The sequence below is a fragment of the Mytilus trossulus genome, chromosome 9 (assembly GCF_036588685.1).
Source record: "Mytilus trossulus isolate FHL-02 chromosome 9, PNRI_Mtr1.1.1.hap1, whole genome shotgun sequence".
Classification (NCBI taxonomy): Eukaryota; Metazoa; Mollusca; class Bivalvia; order Mytilida; family Mytilidae; genus Mytilus; species Mytilus trossulus.
The window spans coordinates 5,082,176-5,099,464 of record NC_086381.1 but is presented as its reverse complement, the minus strand read 5'-3'; the positions used below and the strand labels follow the sequence as shown (position 1 = coordinate 5,099,464).

The window sequence follows — 17,289 nt, the reverse complement described above, 5'->3', positions numbered from 1 at the left end:
ACTTACTTATATCATCTATTAAATCAAGAACTGCTATTACCTCATAATTACATAGGTGGGACTTTGCTATACAAATCCTTGCCCCTCCAAAAAAATATTTTTGTTTAAAGACTTTAGGCATGCAGGCCGGTAAGTTTGGGTTAGTTCGCACTACATTTACAGGTGCCATAGTTATTGTTATTGTTTTCTACCGCGGACCAGGGGCCTGTTTATCGAAGCTCTCTTTAGGATTAGGACGTGTCCTAAGACCAACTTAGGACACATCTTAGTCCTAAATGGGTTTATCAAACATGTCGCAACTTAGGAAAATCCTAGGAATTGTCCTAACTTTAGGATACCAATTTAGGTGTCTTAAGATGGTCTTAGGATGGTCCTAACTTTAGAATACATTCGAATTTCGTTTTTTGTTCATTTTCACGCGTATTATTTTTAAAGCAGTAGTAACAATATTTGAAATTCTCCGTAATGATATGAATAATGCACGAGATTTGCATTTGAACTGTTAAAGAATGAAAAGGTGACACTTCGAATTCAACTCACCCAAAAACATGTTATAAATTTTACGTATTATATATCTTGTTTACAGGTAGATTGTTATTTTTTTTTAATTTTTGTGTCAAGTTTTGTTTCATAGGGTTTAAATGTACAATTAGTTTACAAAAAATATGTATTACCTTTAATTTAAAACTACATATGAGTTATTAGATTCTAATTAACCATATTTGAAATAAAATTATTGATAAAATACATGTTTGATATCATATATTTTTTTCATATTCGGTTTGTATTTTCTTTTCCGCCAATACTTAAGACATCAGTTAGGACGTCCTAGCTAAGATATTCCTAAGATAGCTTCGATGTGCATGCTGAGACGTGTCGTGAGTCGGTCCTAACTTTATCCTAACTTCTGTCCTAAGAAATTCTTAGGACCGATCTTAGGACAGTTTCGACAAACAGGCCCCAGGTAAATATGTTGGGGAAATACTCTAATTCGAGGCAAATAAAATTTCTTAAATAAAGCAAACCAGTCTTGAGGCATGCCAACACCATAATATGAATTCATTGGTGATATAGCCGACATTAAAAGTGCAAATGCATGCATTATTATTAAGAAACACTAAAACATAAAAAAACAAAAAAACATGTGATCATGTTAACGTTAATACCGATTAAATTCAGTGCATACTATAGGAAGTAAATATAAAGACATACAATTATTTTGATTTGATAATTGTACTTTTAAAAGTTAAATCGAACAATGTTTTGTCAACTAAACATTGAAAGTGCTTTTGCAAGGAAGTTAAGATATATTAAAAACTAGAAGATAAAAACAAAAAGTGGATGTTAATGAGAGGAAATATTCAGATTACAATTCTCTTGTTGAAATGAATTTCTTATTATTTTAAAATGCGTTTTGCTTGCAGATATATTTAAAGCTAAATTATCATGTACTTATTTTGAGGGGGAAACAATAAGCAGAATATAGTTATCCATAGGAATCAAATAAAATCTACACTGGTTATTGGTCGGGTTTGCGTTGATCAGTATTCAGTTTGTATGCAGATTCTTTTCAGACTTGTTTGGTTTTTGCATGAATTTTTTCTTCGACTTTGGAATCTAGATTTTCGCTGAAGTATCGTCTGCACTCTACTTGTTTAATGATAAACGAGGCACTGTAAATTTTTTAACGGAACATTTTAGTTGTTTGGTTTATGCGATAGTGAGAAATTTATATTCTTATGTAATAATGCAATGTTGATTATTTCGTTGACAAAACCTGCAACAATATTTACTGAGAAGAAACGGTATTTCATATCAATAGCATTGAACGAAACTATTTATTTTACATTTTGATGAAGATGTATATATATACAAATGTATGTAAACATCTCGTGATAAATCTTTTTTAGATTTCTGCATACTTCGCAGTTTAAAATTTTGGTTTCAGTGTTATTAGTGAGTTTTACTACAGGTTTTTGAAACTATTAAAGAGCAAATGATAAAATATTGAATGTTGGAACTTGATAGCTGTGGAATGTCGACATACTATGAAGCATCAAAACAAAAACATCGGAACAAAAGAAAAACATCAGTCATTTTTTAACCTGTATAATCTAAATAAAAGTTTTATGCTTTGTGCAAAAAATGATTTCATATTTGTTTATTTTCGTCCAACAACATCAGACTTTGGATAACATTGCATACTTTACATGTACGCATGTAGTTGTGTATTATAACCCTGTAGGCTAATGTACCATCATGTCATATGTACATGTAACACGCGTATCACGACATCTAATAATTAGTGTATGTCAATAGTATGGCAATACTGGAAAATTTACTTTTTAATTGATCACTTTTTAAATTAACAAGATAAAAAAAGATATTGACAGAAAGTATTGTTTCGTTGAATTCAAAAACTCTGACATGACGAGAAAGAAATCTTTTCAAAGTGTCCTAAAATGTCAAGATCAGGTTCTAAAATGGTAATATCAACTTTCAAAATGTTAATATCAAGTTTTAAAATGTTAATACCAATGCAACTTCATGTGTCATAACCAAATGAACTTAGACCTTACCTCTGAAATAAAGTGTTGGTAGATACCTTTGTACGGTTAACTCTAAGACATTCAGCAAACGAACACAGTCATGTTAAAATGTTTATTTCAATTTTTATTTAAATGATCCACATTAATGTATGGAAATTATTGTTAATGTGCATTTTTTTAATTGGCATTGAAATTACAAAAATATATATTGCTTTCAATGAAGCGGAGTATTTTCTCTGATAAAAATTAGTTGGCTATACTTTCCTTTGAAACCCGCCATGTATGTTTATTCTTATATGTCGAACCGGCCATATTGCCCCAATATATCAAATACTGACTCTTGTTTTAGATATGACCGTTAAAAATTAGTACATTTTATACTTTCAAAAACTATTTGTATAATTGATTTTTGACTAAAACGTCAATGCGCGATTCAAGATGTCACATTTTGTACAAATTCCATAAAGGTGAAATTAATATAAAAATATTACTACATTTATACTACTCAAATAAAAGGAAGTGTACAATGAAATTCACTTCACTTTTATAAGCATGCTTACAAAATGATGTAATTAAATATAAATCATAATTGCTATTACTTAAGAGTTGATATAATGAAAGGTTTTTTTATTTCTTATTGTCTCATGCTTCTACTGAATAGTAATTAAAGAAATGAGGCCCCTCATGGGGGGTCCTTGTAATCACATAATCACCATTTTTTTGCCAATATAACCACATAATCATTAAATATTTGCTTATCTTTAGTAATCAAATAATCATAAACTAAAAATACAGTCCTAGGTAATCAAATAATCATGAAATATTTGGCTTTATAATCAAATAATCATTAAAAAAACGGCCAAGTAATCACATAATCAAAAACCCCATGAGGGCCCTCAGAAATGAAACTATATAAATGTATCAATAAGGATGATAAACTAAAAAAAAAGTTATCGCATTGATTAATTATTGTGTGTTTAAAATCCAGTGGCAAATAATGTATGCATTCAGAACGAGGACATATTCGCACTTAATACAAAAGGCAAAGGTTGAAATGTACAGGTCAGCAGGGATTAAGTCCGGGAAATATGAACTGGCACCGGGAAAGACTAGTGCATTTTGGGATTGAGAAAAATAGATGCATTGCCAAGCAAAATACCGTCTACCGGCCCTGAAAGAGTTATGGCACATGTTCTTAATATGCAAGAGAGTGTGTCACTTTCTACACGAGGCATAAGATATAACTTCCCCTTTCTGAGCAGACATGGCTGCGAATTTATACATCCCGCACAGTCATAGAGCCGCCAAAAGTTGACAGAAGACCAAAGTGACCATATTTATATACCCAAGTATCCTTTGGGGAAAAAAGATCATTTTGACATTTGAAAGTAAAAACGAACAACACTGAACAAAATCTAATCATATAAGAAATATAGCACATACACTGATGATTAGATATGTCAAGGTGATATACAAATTTGACCAACACTTTTATTTATTAAATCCAATATAACAACCATCATCTTATCTATAAACCTTGTAAATTTAGTATTTTGTAATTATGTCAAATTGGCCGCAAGTACTTTTTCGATGCTTCCAATATATTTGATAGTTTTGTTTCACCTAAGAAAGATAAAACAATTAAGCGATGGTTTCACCTACAGATTTAAATTACCAATAATAGATAGACTAAATATATAATTCCAATTTGTATATGAAGATGGCATTATTATTTTAAATTTTTCACCCTTTTTGTTTTTTTACTTTTTGAATGGGTTGTGTGTTCAAATTCTCCAAAATTTAAAGCGTTTATGAAACATGGTAATAAAGTAGTTACTTAGACCTCGATTTTTAATTTGTTATTCTATATTTACATATGCAATTTCATTCTTCACTCCTAAGCCAATATATGGTATATTAGATCGAGAAAGTCAATGGTTTCGAAGAACAAATCGGTTAACGTCAGTTCACAGAGTACGAAGAACCCACGGAATCACTTGAAACATCAAATACCTTTAGCAGACTTTGATCATCAAAATATACATGTATCTCGTCTCAAACGAAAACAAGTGCATGATTAAATATAGAAGAGTGTTAGTCTGGCCTATCAAAGTACATATATTAACCTTGGATGAAGTATACATCAGAGATTATGTAACGTGTGCAATGCAAATTGGTTTAAAAGTCGTTTTGTGAAGTATGCAGATACTATATGTCAATATTATGGTCTACTTAAATATATAAATATTTAATATGTAGTGAAACTTAATATGAAATTCAATTAACGATCCACATACTGGTTACCTTCTCTAGTTCATTACCCCGTTTAATTCAGATAAAATGGAGATGTTGATACAGGAAGCCTATTGTCACGACGCACATATAAGCTGAGCGTTCGTACCCTCTCTCTTACCCTCTATCAGTAAATGCAACCTATCACTTATTATAGTATGATACATGCAGTATGTAATTTTCACCAAAATTCGTTGATTAAATTTAATGTTTGGCAGAATAAAAAACAGAAATATTCCAACGATACAACAATCTAACCAAAGAGGCAGCTTTCAGATTACTCCTAAACAATAACGTTAACTGGTTCAGCACTAAACTACGAAACATAAAACGAATCAAAATTTATAAACACACAAGAAAAACACAGCTAACGGCTAGAGGTTCATGACTTAAGACAAGCACAAACATGCGGTGGGAATGACACGTTATTTGATATCACAACCATTCCCTTTACCTCTAGTCAATTTGAAATAAACAAAAACACAAACATCCACCTGATTTACTCATGGAAACACCGTAGCACTTTAGACTAAAATGCAAACATGTTCGATTTGAACCAGTATAGAAAGTATTGTGAACATATTTCAAATAATGCATTTGCATTCGGCGTGCAAGGACTACAGTAACATGTATAATTATGCGTACATTTTAATATTAAAAGGAAATAAGCAGCAGGATCATCTCACCTTTCCGGAGTACATGAGAGAAATGATGTAGTCCCCCTACGCCGATAGTTTCCAGTCGGGTTCTCTTCAACTTTTAATTACCCTTTGGTATCTTACATTCACGTCATTTAAGACTACATTTACAAGTACATTTTAAAAATAACATTAACATGTAGATTTCAGTATAATTTACAAGTAATTTAAAAAAACAACAAATGTCACGTTTTCTTCACATTGTGTATAAGTAAAACAAGCCGGTGAATTATTGGTTATCTATAAATATTCTGCAGCAGCTGGTGCATGCTACATGTATGCTTACGTATGCGTGCAGATTCTAGGTGCATTGTCGTATTTTTATCCATTTCTCTAGTGTTTATTTTGGTCAGCATGTTGTTTTTGACGTTGGAAATGGTGAGACATACTCAACATTGTGATTACTAACTTGTTCTGTGTTTTGTGCCTTTAAATATATAATGATATTGTGACTTTTATTTTTTTAATTTGTGTTTTCTTAATAAGATATGGCTTAACCATATATGCAATCATAACAAATGGGGTTACGTATTCACAATCCATTGTTTGGTTCTTTCTAATATGTCATACTGCGGAGTAAAGAAAATATGCAAATATGTATTTAACGAGGTACATGTAGGTATTAATGAATCTTAATATCTTACGACTTAAATAGCAACAAAATTTTTATGGGAAGGACGGATGGATTTGCAAGCTATGCCTGCAGTTTATATATTTTCAATTTTTCCAACGAAGGCCCATCGTTCTCTCCGGGCAACCTGGCTTACTCCACCAATAAAACAGGCCACCAGGAAACAGCACAAGAGTTGAAAGTGGCGTTAAGCACTACATCAATCAAATACTCAATCTGTTTTTATAAGTGGTTTGTGGGCTACTCTGTATTACTATTCAATTTTATTTGTCCAACCTTTTATGGATTGGGAATTTGAGACATAATTCTACAAAACCATGGTTTTCTTTATATGTTTTTTTCTGAAACATATGCGTATTATATATGCTGTCTTATAATTCAAAATTCTTATTTTGTATTGAAAGTTAACAATTTTTTAAATATTACATAACCCCAAGTTAGCGGAGTCAAGTTTTCATTTGAGAATGCTCAGGAAGAGATTGATCTTTTAGAAGTATTCCCTGAAATTCAATGTTATATTCCGACATTTTTCGGATCATAGTCCTTCAAATAATTTTTTTCTTGTTGGTGGACTCAAGTTTTCATTGGAGAATTCAAAGGAAGAGATAAAAGTTATCATTTAGAACTAGACACTGTAATTCAATGTAATATTATCTTCCGAAATTATTCGGATCTTTATCATCAAATAATCTTCTTTTTTTTTAGTGGACTCAAGTTTTCATTGGAGAATGCATACGAAGATATTCATCATTTAGAAGTATTCCCTGAAATTCAACACTACTTTCTGCTTTGAGTAGGACAACAACAAAAAAAGAAAGATTATTTGAATGATAATGATCAGACAAATAGATAGGTAAAAGTATAACATTAAATGTCGGAATATAGTATATCGTTGAATTTCTGGGAATACTTCTAAAGAATAAAGTATTGTTTCACTGAGAAGGGGTGTACAAAAGTTGATTGGCCCAAAACTAAGCCATAGCTAAACATTTGTAAATATATTGAACAAATAACCTATTGAACATTTTAGGAAGCGTTTTATATACACCATCTTTCTAGGTATTGTTTGTGTTTTTTAAAAAACGACACTCCGTTAGTTTGTACAATGACGGGAAGTATAAGTTTCCCTTCCGTACTCTAACTACTGATGTAACTAAGGATGAAGGACTGGTCTTATACAAAGGGAAGATGATGAAGGACTGGTCTTATGTGAAAGTAAAAAGATGATGTAGACAGGCATTTACCGATCAATGTTCAATGATCTAAAGAGGTAAACATAGATGGCTCGATTGTTATTTATAAGTTTCCCATGCAATCATATACACTGAGACGTGTTAAGTGGCCACTTTCACTGTCAAGTTGTTTTTAGTTTTCAAAAAATTATATTTTTTTCTCTCTCTAAAGTTTACAACCTGGTAAGCGATACTATATTGTAAGTGCTATCACTGTTATTATTATAGTGATTAGTATTATAAAAGTATTATGTTTTATATTTGAATAAGAAACAAGTTAAATTGGTACTTAACAAACACATTTACAGAAGTAACAGTTAAATGGACATTAATAATTAAACATTAAATGAGGTCGAGGTCAAGTGAAAACTGTCTGACCGGCTAGAGGAGCTTGCAAAGTACGCACATACTAAATATATTTATCCTATTCCTTAAAATAAGAGAGAATTTAATATTACAAAAAATCTTTCTTTTTTTAAAGTTGTCACTGAACCATGAAAATGAGACCACGGACTTAGACATGTGACTGACGGAAACTTCGTAACATGAGGTATCTATATACAAAGTATAAAGCATCCAGGTCTTCTACCTTCTAAAATATAAAGGTTTTAAGAAGCTTGCTAATGCAGCCGCCGCCGCCGCGAGATCACTTTCCCAATGTCGGCTCGACAAAAACAAGAGACTCCTTACTTGGAACAGACGCAAGAATGCGGTGGGTTTTAACATGTGTTATCTGTTGCTTTTGGGTCGGGTATTTGTCTCTTTAACATATTACCCATTTCAATTCTCAATTTTATTTGTGCTATATCAACCCTCTTCCTTTATGTCAAGCCAATGTAGAAGAAAAAACACACAGCAATACCCACAATAGAACTCAGTTTAAAAGAAGTTCGAGTCCATTGTCAGAATAGTTAATAAAAGAAACTAAGCAAAATGACAGTGATTATAAAAAAGAAGATGTGGTATGATTGCCAATGAAACAACTCTCTACAAGAGACCAAATGACACAGAAATTAACCATTAAACCGTAGATTCTTCAACAATGAACAAAGCCCATACCATATAGTCAGGTATAAAAAGCCACGAATTGACAATGTAAAACCTTTCAAACGAGAAAACTAACGGCATAATTTATTGATGACTTTCATAAATCTTGAACATAAATGAAATCAATTATATAAGATCCTTAAAGCAACGGAAATCAACTTTGTATATTTATATGAACGACAATACTTGTAAATAAATAGCTAAAATATGTTGTCATAGTATATGAAGAAGGAAATGTGGTAAGGGTGACTATGAAACAACTATTCAACAAAGTTCAAAAGAAGTGGATGCAAGAAATTATATGCAACCGTATGTGCTTCAATAATGAAAAACACATACCGTTTAGTCGACTATAAAAAGCTCCCACACTCGAAATGTGATTTTTCAACAAGTTTATTGAGATCACTTACGGCCTAATGTATCACAAAACAATCTACCTTGCTGTCAACACCAAACAATAACAGAAACACAGCATAGCAAGGATACAATAAATAAACAACAAAAACAGATAGTATACCATGGTCATAAAGAGGAAAAACAACAAAAAACAGAGAGTATACCATGGTCATAAAGAGGAAAAACAACAAAAAACAGAGAGTATACCATGGTCATAAAGAGGAATGACAACAGAAAACAGATAGTATACCATGGTCATAAAAAACATCAAGTCTTTGAGTAATTTTATTTCATTTCATTTAAATCAAAAATTAAATCAAATTGAATTCTTTTTTAGCCAATAAATACTGTAATGATCTATAATATAGAACTAGTCTTGTCTATTTGCAAGTCATTTTACTTTTTTTGTCTGTTCATAGAATTTGAATTACAAACCTGGACTTTTATCTGCTCATTTATTTTATTGCTAAGTCAAATTTCAGGAAGACAAATTTACATTGTTGTCCAAGACAGCAGAGCAATTTTATTAAATCAAACGTGTATATTTTATTTTAGTCAGAGAAATGAACAATTAAAAATAAATGAATTCGAGGTTGAGTCTTTATTTTTAGTTAGTGTTTACAGATATTGAACTTATGTTATCAATGTCAATCTACCAACGAATTTAAGATTATGTTTTAATCTTCCGGTATTCAACCAAAATCTAAAAGTGGCATCTAGTAAACACGGAAGCATCCATGATGATGGATTCTTGACAATTTTACTACCCGTAATGAAATGGTCATTTTCTCAGATTTTAACAACAGAAAACAAAACATTACATAATTTACCTATGATATCATTGTGCTTGTGTTACCGTTATACATATTGACCTACAGGTGTGATAAATTTAATTACAGGTAGATAAGTGATCTGACAATATAGTGACAGTTTTATGTTTATGAAATTAAATATTTTAACATAGAATTATCACTTATACATATATTAAAATTAATTTTATTTCCCAAATATAATAGATTTTGGAGTCGTGGAACTCGTGATTTTTTTCTTTCTTCACTCCTACCTCCCATAAATAGCTAGGAAATGTTAGAATATACCAAACAACACCAGAGACAGGAGGACAATATAATACTTTCAACCTTTTTAATTACCCTTGTCGCCTTCTTACGGTAGCCAAAGATGCATTAATTAAAGGAGCTTCCTTAAATTTATTTTTTGTTGTCCGAATATCAGCATTACCTTTCACATTGTAGTAACGTGTTAAAATTAACGCCTTCAAGTGTTAATTAAAAGACGTCAGTGTTAATATTTCAGGTACTAGTAGTACATGTAGGTGTTAATTTTTTAACATCTGGGTTTTAATGTAACAAGACTCCGTGTTGAAGACCGTGTGTTGACCTATACTGATTGACTTTTACAGATTGTGACTTGAAATAAGAGTTGTCTGATTGACACTCATACCACATCTTCTTATAACTTGAAACAAGTGTGTGCAATCATTATTTATTGCAGATCCTCAAAATCATGCTTCCATAATAAATCTGTTTAGCTAAGCGTTATTTTGAACTAAACATTTTTGCAAACTAACAATGGTAGGGAATTCAAAATTTGATTAACAATTAACAACTGAAAAACATTTTTTTATTTTATTCGAGAATGGGGGAATTTTTTAAACAAAACAATGAAAATCAAAAGCATTCATAATCTATAATTTATGAAATAGACAACTTTATATATTCAAACTCGAAGGTTTAGTTTGCCTTAACCGTATTTGTCATTTTTTTTAAATTTTTTATTTAAACACTTCAATTTCCTATTCTGGTTGTTCACGGTAAAAACGCTAATCGTCAGCACATTTTAAATTTGAAATGCCTTAGTACATCATACAAAATGTGCTTCGATCAGCACTTTTACATCCCAATAAAATTACAAAAAAATCCTTTCAATTATATTAGCAGAAAAGAAAGATGTTTGATATACAAATGATATACGCAATGACAGCAAACCAACAAAAGAGTAAACGAAAGAAATCAAAATTTAACAAACAGTTAAAAAAAAAACCACGTTTCTACATGTATTGATAAGTCAAGAATAGTTGGAGTGTTTTCTAAAATAAAATAATAAAAAAACCCATCTTAACATGTCTAGATTTAGGACCAATAAATTTCCCTGATAAGTTAGAAATTCACATATATTGAATAACAATCAATGCCATTAATCCAATAACATAAATTCGTTTTATCTATATTGTTCATGTCAAGAGTTTTATTTAAAAGTCGTTAAGTGTTAACTTTAAATCATGTTTTTTGTTCGGATATCACTTGACATTATTTGATTAATGCGGGTCGGGTTGTCGGAAAAGGTATCTGCACTGTCATCTGTATACTCATACACCCTTATTAATGTGAAATGTTTAGTATTAGTGATCATATTAAGGTTGATCATTTACAATTTTTAAAATTTCAAATATTTAATAAGTGGTATTTTTATCTTGGACATGTCACTATTCATAAATCCCTAGTTTATTCTATTCAGTGTAATCAATGCACTCTATATAAAGTCCAGTAAAAGTTTAAGGAAAACAAATTCGTAGACAAACACACATCCCAGTAGTATCAGCCCATTGGACTGCATTCTGTAATAAAAACATTACGATAAAATTGAGAATGGAAATGGGAAATTTGTCAAAGCGACAACAACCCGACCATAGAGCAGACAACAGCCAATGACTAGTTACCAGAGGCATTCGATATAGATGAGGTGTCATGAGGACAACATATTACTTGGAAAATAAGATCATATGAACATTGCCGGAAAATATAAAAAAAAAATTTGTTCTAGCTTTACAAAAAGGTTGAAAAGCGAGACTCGACGAGCTTTTCTCTTGTTTTTGTAACGAGTGAAATGAATTGAACAGTTACACAGAAAAAAAATCAGTATTACCGATTACTGTTAAATAAAATATTTTTTAGATATTGGAAAACACATAGCCTTCAAAAATTTTAGATGATGTTTTATGTATGTTTTAGAGGCTACTCTATTTTGATAGTTCATTTATTCCCACATACATGAAGGTTGAGAAATTATTACAATATTCATTTTCACATTTTATTCGAACATACACATGTACTTTGTTTTGCAATTTAATGCAAAATGTTATGTTTTTTTCTTCCGAAAGATATCAATTTGAGTGGTTTCAGAAAGGGGACTCATGTCCTGTTTTGTAATTTTGTATAGCAAATACAAATTCATACAGAACTTTGCCATGGTTACACATACAAGAAAATACAATTTTATAAATTTCACTATTTGCAATCGAATTAAGTGTAGTTAAAAATAAATGTACCCATACGAATTTTGAATTGGTTTACACTAGTAATTTTTGGGGTCCTTTTTGCTTGCTGTTCTGTGTAATCCCAGTCTCCGTTCATTGACCTATAATGGTTTACTTCTATAAACTGTAACTTGGATGGAGAGTTGTCTCATTGGCACTCATACCACATCTTCCTATATCTATGTGTTCAGTTATTAAACCATTTGTTAACCCATGCACTCTCCTGTTCGTTAAATGACCCTGATACCAACTACTTAAATGGCACTTATTTTGCCTGTTGAAAGGCATGAATCACTTCCTAAACCAACATATCCCGAATTAGTCAGTTTTTCCGCAGCCCAGTTGTTCCACTTTACAGAAAGTGAAAATAACATTTTAAATATCGTGCCTAATAGATCTGTTTTTAGCTTGCTCTCGCCCTAAACATATGAACCTTTTGTCGTCTGACGTAAAACAAACAATAATCATGCAATCAATCTTTTGATGACATAAATCCTAATTGAATAGTGTAATATCTACTTTATGTCAAATACTGCGGATTATTTTTATTCCATTTAATCTTATGCTCAAAAGCACAGACTGAGCTTTTGCATTCACTTTGTGTCCGTCGCCTTTCCTTTGTAAATCATTACAAAAAAAAGTTATCTGTCTAAACAACTGGACCCAATGAAGCTAATCTTGGACTCTCGTTTAAATTGTTTTACATTGTCATATCGGGGCCTTTTGGTCTTTTGTGGACAGTTGTCTCATTGGCAATAATACCACATATTCTTTTTTTATATTGGTTAAATTAAACTTTGTTCAAACTAAACCAAACTTGTGCAAATGAAACATAACTAGGCCAAATGAAACTTAACTTGGTCAAATGACACTTTAGGCTAACTTAGTCTAATGAAACCTAACTTAGTCAAAGGATGCTTAACTTGTTCAAATGAAACCATATTAGGCCAATTGAAATTAAATTCGGTCAATTGCAACCTAGTTTTGTCCACAACTATATCCTCCTGCCCTGCCTTAATTCAAATTTCATCCTAGTCCCCTAGAACAGAAAAACAGAAAATTTGAATTGCAAGATAACATATATAATGAAAAGATCAACAAGATTTTTTTTCAGTTTTTACAGGAGTTATTGTCCTTGTTTTATCAAACCTGTAGTCGATGTAGATAGTCTGTATGCATGAAAAAAATATCAGTAATACAAGCTCACCATGTTTTGGAGTAATGGCCGATTGTAACAGTGTGGCCATTGTTGAAATGTGAGCGACACAGGGTTTTACGGCCTCTAGTTTGGTGTGCAGATATAGGAAGATGTGGTATAAGTGCCAATGAGATAACTCTCCATCCAAGTAACGATTTTTGGTCAAAGTACGGCCTTCTACATGGAGCCTTGGCTCACACCAAACAGAAAGCTGTAAAGGCCTCTAAAATTACTAGTGTAAATCATTTCAAACGGGAATACCAACGGTCTAATCTATATAAAAACGAGAAACGAAAAACAATTATGAACCAGATCAACAGACGACAACCACTGATTTTGTGTTTTTTGATTTTATTACATCATTTTATGATTTTGTAATTGTTTACTTTCTGACGACAATACCCTTCAATTTAGTTATTGTTTAACTTTAAAGTAAACACTAATAAAAGAATGGACAATTTTACATTTTATCAGACTGCATGTTAAAACTTCATTTAACACTGTATAAATTCAGTTTCTAGTTCCCCACGTTCATGAAATATAGATACAATGTAAGAAGATGTGGTACCTGTATGAGTGCCAATGAGACTACTCTCCATCAAAGACGTAACTAAATTATTTGTATAAAAAGTAAACAATAATATGTCAAAGAACGGTCTTCATCCATGAGCATTGGCACAATCCGAATTTCAGCAAGTTTCCAAAGGCACCAAAAATGACTGGTGTAAACCAATTCAAACAGAAAAACCAACGGTCTAATTAATATAAACAACAAACAACGAGAAATAACAGCATCCATAAAAGTATTTTCCATTAAAAATGCCCTATTATCTCATAGTTACCTAAAACAACCATATTACATGCTATTAAGATTTTTTTTTCAACACTCATCAAGAACAATTCACGAAAGAAAACTACACGTTGGAGCGCCATAAATTTGAAAAATAGTAAACACATCTTTGTAAGCCTACAATTTGTCACATGCCTGGACGTTAAAATCATTTTACTGTTATATAATGATAAACATTTTAACAACATTACTTAAATAGTGTTACAATTGCTGATACTACATTTTGACTATCTCCCGTAAAAAATCATTGAGACTTAATTTTGTTATTTATGGCTATTTCCTGAAATTTAATCTGTTTCAATTCTACGCAAAAACGCATATTGAAGCAAGACAACAATACAGCCTTAATATAAATAGAATGAGGTGTTGGTTATACTCCGATGAGAGTGAAATATAACAACAAAAAATATCAATAATCGTCTAGAGGCCAAAACACAGACGCCAATAATAAACAAATGTTGTTCTGCCATGGCTTTGTCTACGATGTTGATTAGACAAAATTCAAAAGTGGAAAATGCGTTGTCAGTTTGCCTTGGTATTTCAATTTAACAATCGCCCAAGTCTAAACTGGTATTATAAGATAACCAACAGTTCATAATTCGGATACATATCTTTTGCTCCCTTATTTGCTTTATGTATTTTTGAGGTAACAAAATTAATAAGATATAAAATGTAAATATGAAGATAACTTACCATTAATGGAAAGTCCATTATTACAGAAGTAAAATTGAGTGGTGTTGGGAACAAGGAAGATACCATCATTGGTGTTTAAAGTGACATGCAGTGTTAAATATATAAATCTTAACTTCCTAATTCTTTAAAAGTCAGATTAAAAGCACCGATTCATATGCTTGTCAGTTATTTATAGTAACAGTAATGCATTTTAATTGCAATTTTCTGTTGCTTGTTTAAATGCATACCTAAAAGTTAGTTTGGATCAGGAAGAATTAGTTTGGAGCACTGTTACCTGTCTAACTTCCTAATTCTTTAAAAGTCAGATTACAAGCACCGATTCATATGCGTGACACTTATTTATAGTAACACTAATGCATGCTAATTGCAATTTTCTGTTGCTTGTTTAAATGCATACCTAAAAGTTAGTTAAGATCAGGAAGAATTAGTTTGGAGCATTATTACCCGTCTAACCAATCTAATTTCAAGGCTACATATACATACTCTTTGAATCTATTTATGTATATCCAACCAAATTTTAAGAATAAAAGTATATTTGTTGTATTGTAAGATATCCCTGACCGAAATATCAAGTCACAAAAAACAAGGAAGACATTTCATCGGATAAAGCGAATCACAAATATTCATAAAAAAGTAAAACTAAAAATGGAATAATATAACAATGTGTTGATCACATGGATGTTTACAAATCCAGAAGTATCTAGTAAAGTTTAGGCCGTATGTCATCGTTGTGGAATGTCAGCAATGCATTAAAACAAGTATTCAAAGTCACTTTAATACTGATACGCATAACTAATAAGTATTGGAAATTGGTAAAGTAGGTTAAATGAATGCTTGTCAGGGGTTGGAATTACTTTGATCCTTTTTCGTTTTATCAGCACAATTATTCAAATACTATGGTTTTATAGCATTACTGAACAGGCATTAATTGTCAAAAGCATATCTAGTGCAGTAGCTTCTGTTTCTATCTCATCTTCTGTTCTTCAATCATGCCACCACAAAAATGTATTTGCTATGTGACACACGACGGGTGCCACAAGTTGAACAGGAAGTCTACTCTCCCTGACCTCATGTGTTTTATACGTTAATTTCGCCATTTTGTGGAGTACATGGGGCTCAATATTAGTTTTTCTCTGTAATGTGGACAAGATGGTATCTTTTACTCGATTTGTTTTGTCATGGTGTTGTCAATTTTCCTCCTACTCTAGATTGTTTATTATTATATCTTCAATGTTATCTTATCTTATTTTACATTATAAATACAATGAAGGTTCATAAGGTCAACGCATGACAAATATATCAGTAGGTTAACATCATCTATATGAAAATAAGAAGATGCGGTATGACTGCCAATGAAACACCAAAGTAAAAATTACGTGGATTTGAGCAATTCAATAGACATGCATGTGGCTAGTTTGTATAATTGCTTCTTTTGTTAGAAATCGTCAGACATACCAAGGTATTTTTCACATTTTCAAATCGATCCACATACGTAAACAGAAAAGACAAAACATTGTTTAATTGTTATGAAAACAACTTACAATACACATTTGATAACTATTATGTCGACATGTAGGCTGTTGTTCAGCACTGTATAGTACCCTATTCATTCTCAGATCAAATCAAAAAGTACAGATTGAATCGTAATCTAAACATTATCAAACTTGTTATTGTTGAACCTAGTAATCATTGACATTTAATGAAAAGACGCCCATCATTTAAAATAAACTCGACCGGTAATAAAGAATGAATGTGATAATGATTACCATAGAACATAATTTACAAAACGAAAATAGGATGAATGGAAAGAAGTATAATCACCAAGATTTAAAGGTATACACCACAATTTTACGCCTGTCCCAAGTCAGGAGCTTCTGGCCTTTGTTAGTCTTGTATGATTTTTTATTTTAGATTATTGTGTATAATTCTGTGTTTGGTATAGCGTCCATTATCACTGAACTAATATACATGTTTGTTTGGGGGCCAGGTAAAGGACGCCTCCGAGTGCGGTAGTTTCTCGCTGCATTGTAGACCCATTGGTGGCGTCGACTGTTGTCTGCTCTATGGTCGGGTTGTTGTCTCTTTGACACATTCCCCATTTCCATTCTCAATTTTACCAAAAGAAAAATGATAAGCAAAGTAAAAAACAATGAGAAATAACCTTTAGAAACCCTCAACACAAACAATTTTTAAAAAGGGTAAAGGACAGTTCAAGTTTGGCCATGCGCTCTGTTCTGGTATTATTGTATTTGTATATTTGTTCGTTATTTCTTTAGATTAAATTTAACATTGCAAACTAATCGTAAGAATTTGAGTGTTTACAGATTGGACAGATCCAGTTCTGCATTTATTACCGTGATATTCGTTTA

General features: G+C 31.5%; 1 protein-coding gene across 1 annotated transcript in view; it reads right to left on the bottom strand.

Annotated features, from left to right (window-relative positions):
* The window catches only part of LOC134685014 (ETS-related transcription factor Elf-3-like), a 39,001-nt gene extending 24,062 nt beyond the window's left edge, over positions 1–14,939 (bottom strand). Inside the window, exon 1 of the mRNA XM_063544357.1 lies at positions 14,921–14,939. The gene's annotated coding sequence lies outside the window, so the exon portion shown is untranslated. The remainder of the gene's footprint in view (positions 1–14,920) is intronic.
* Positions 14,940–17,289: the final 2,350 nt, after the last annotated feature.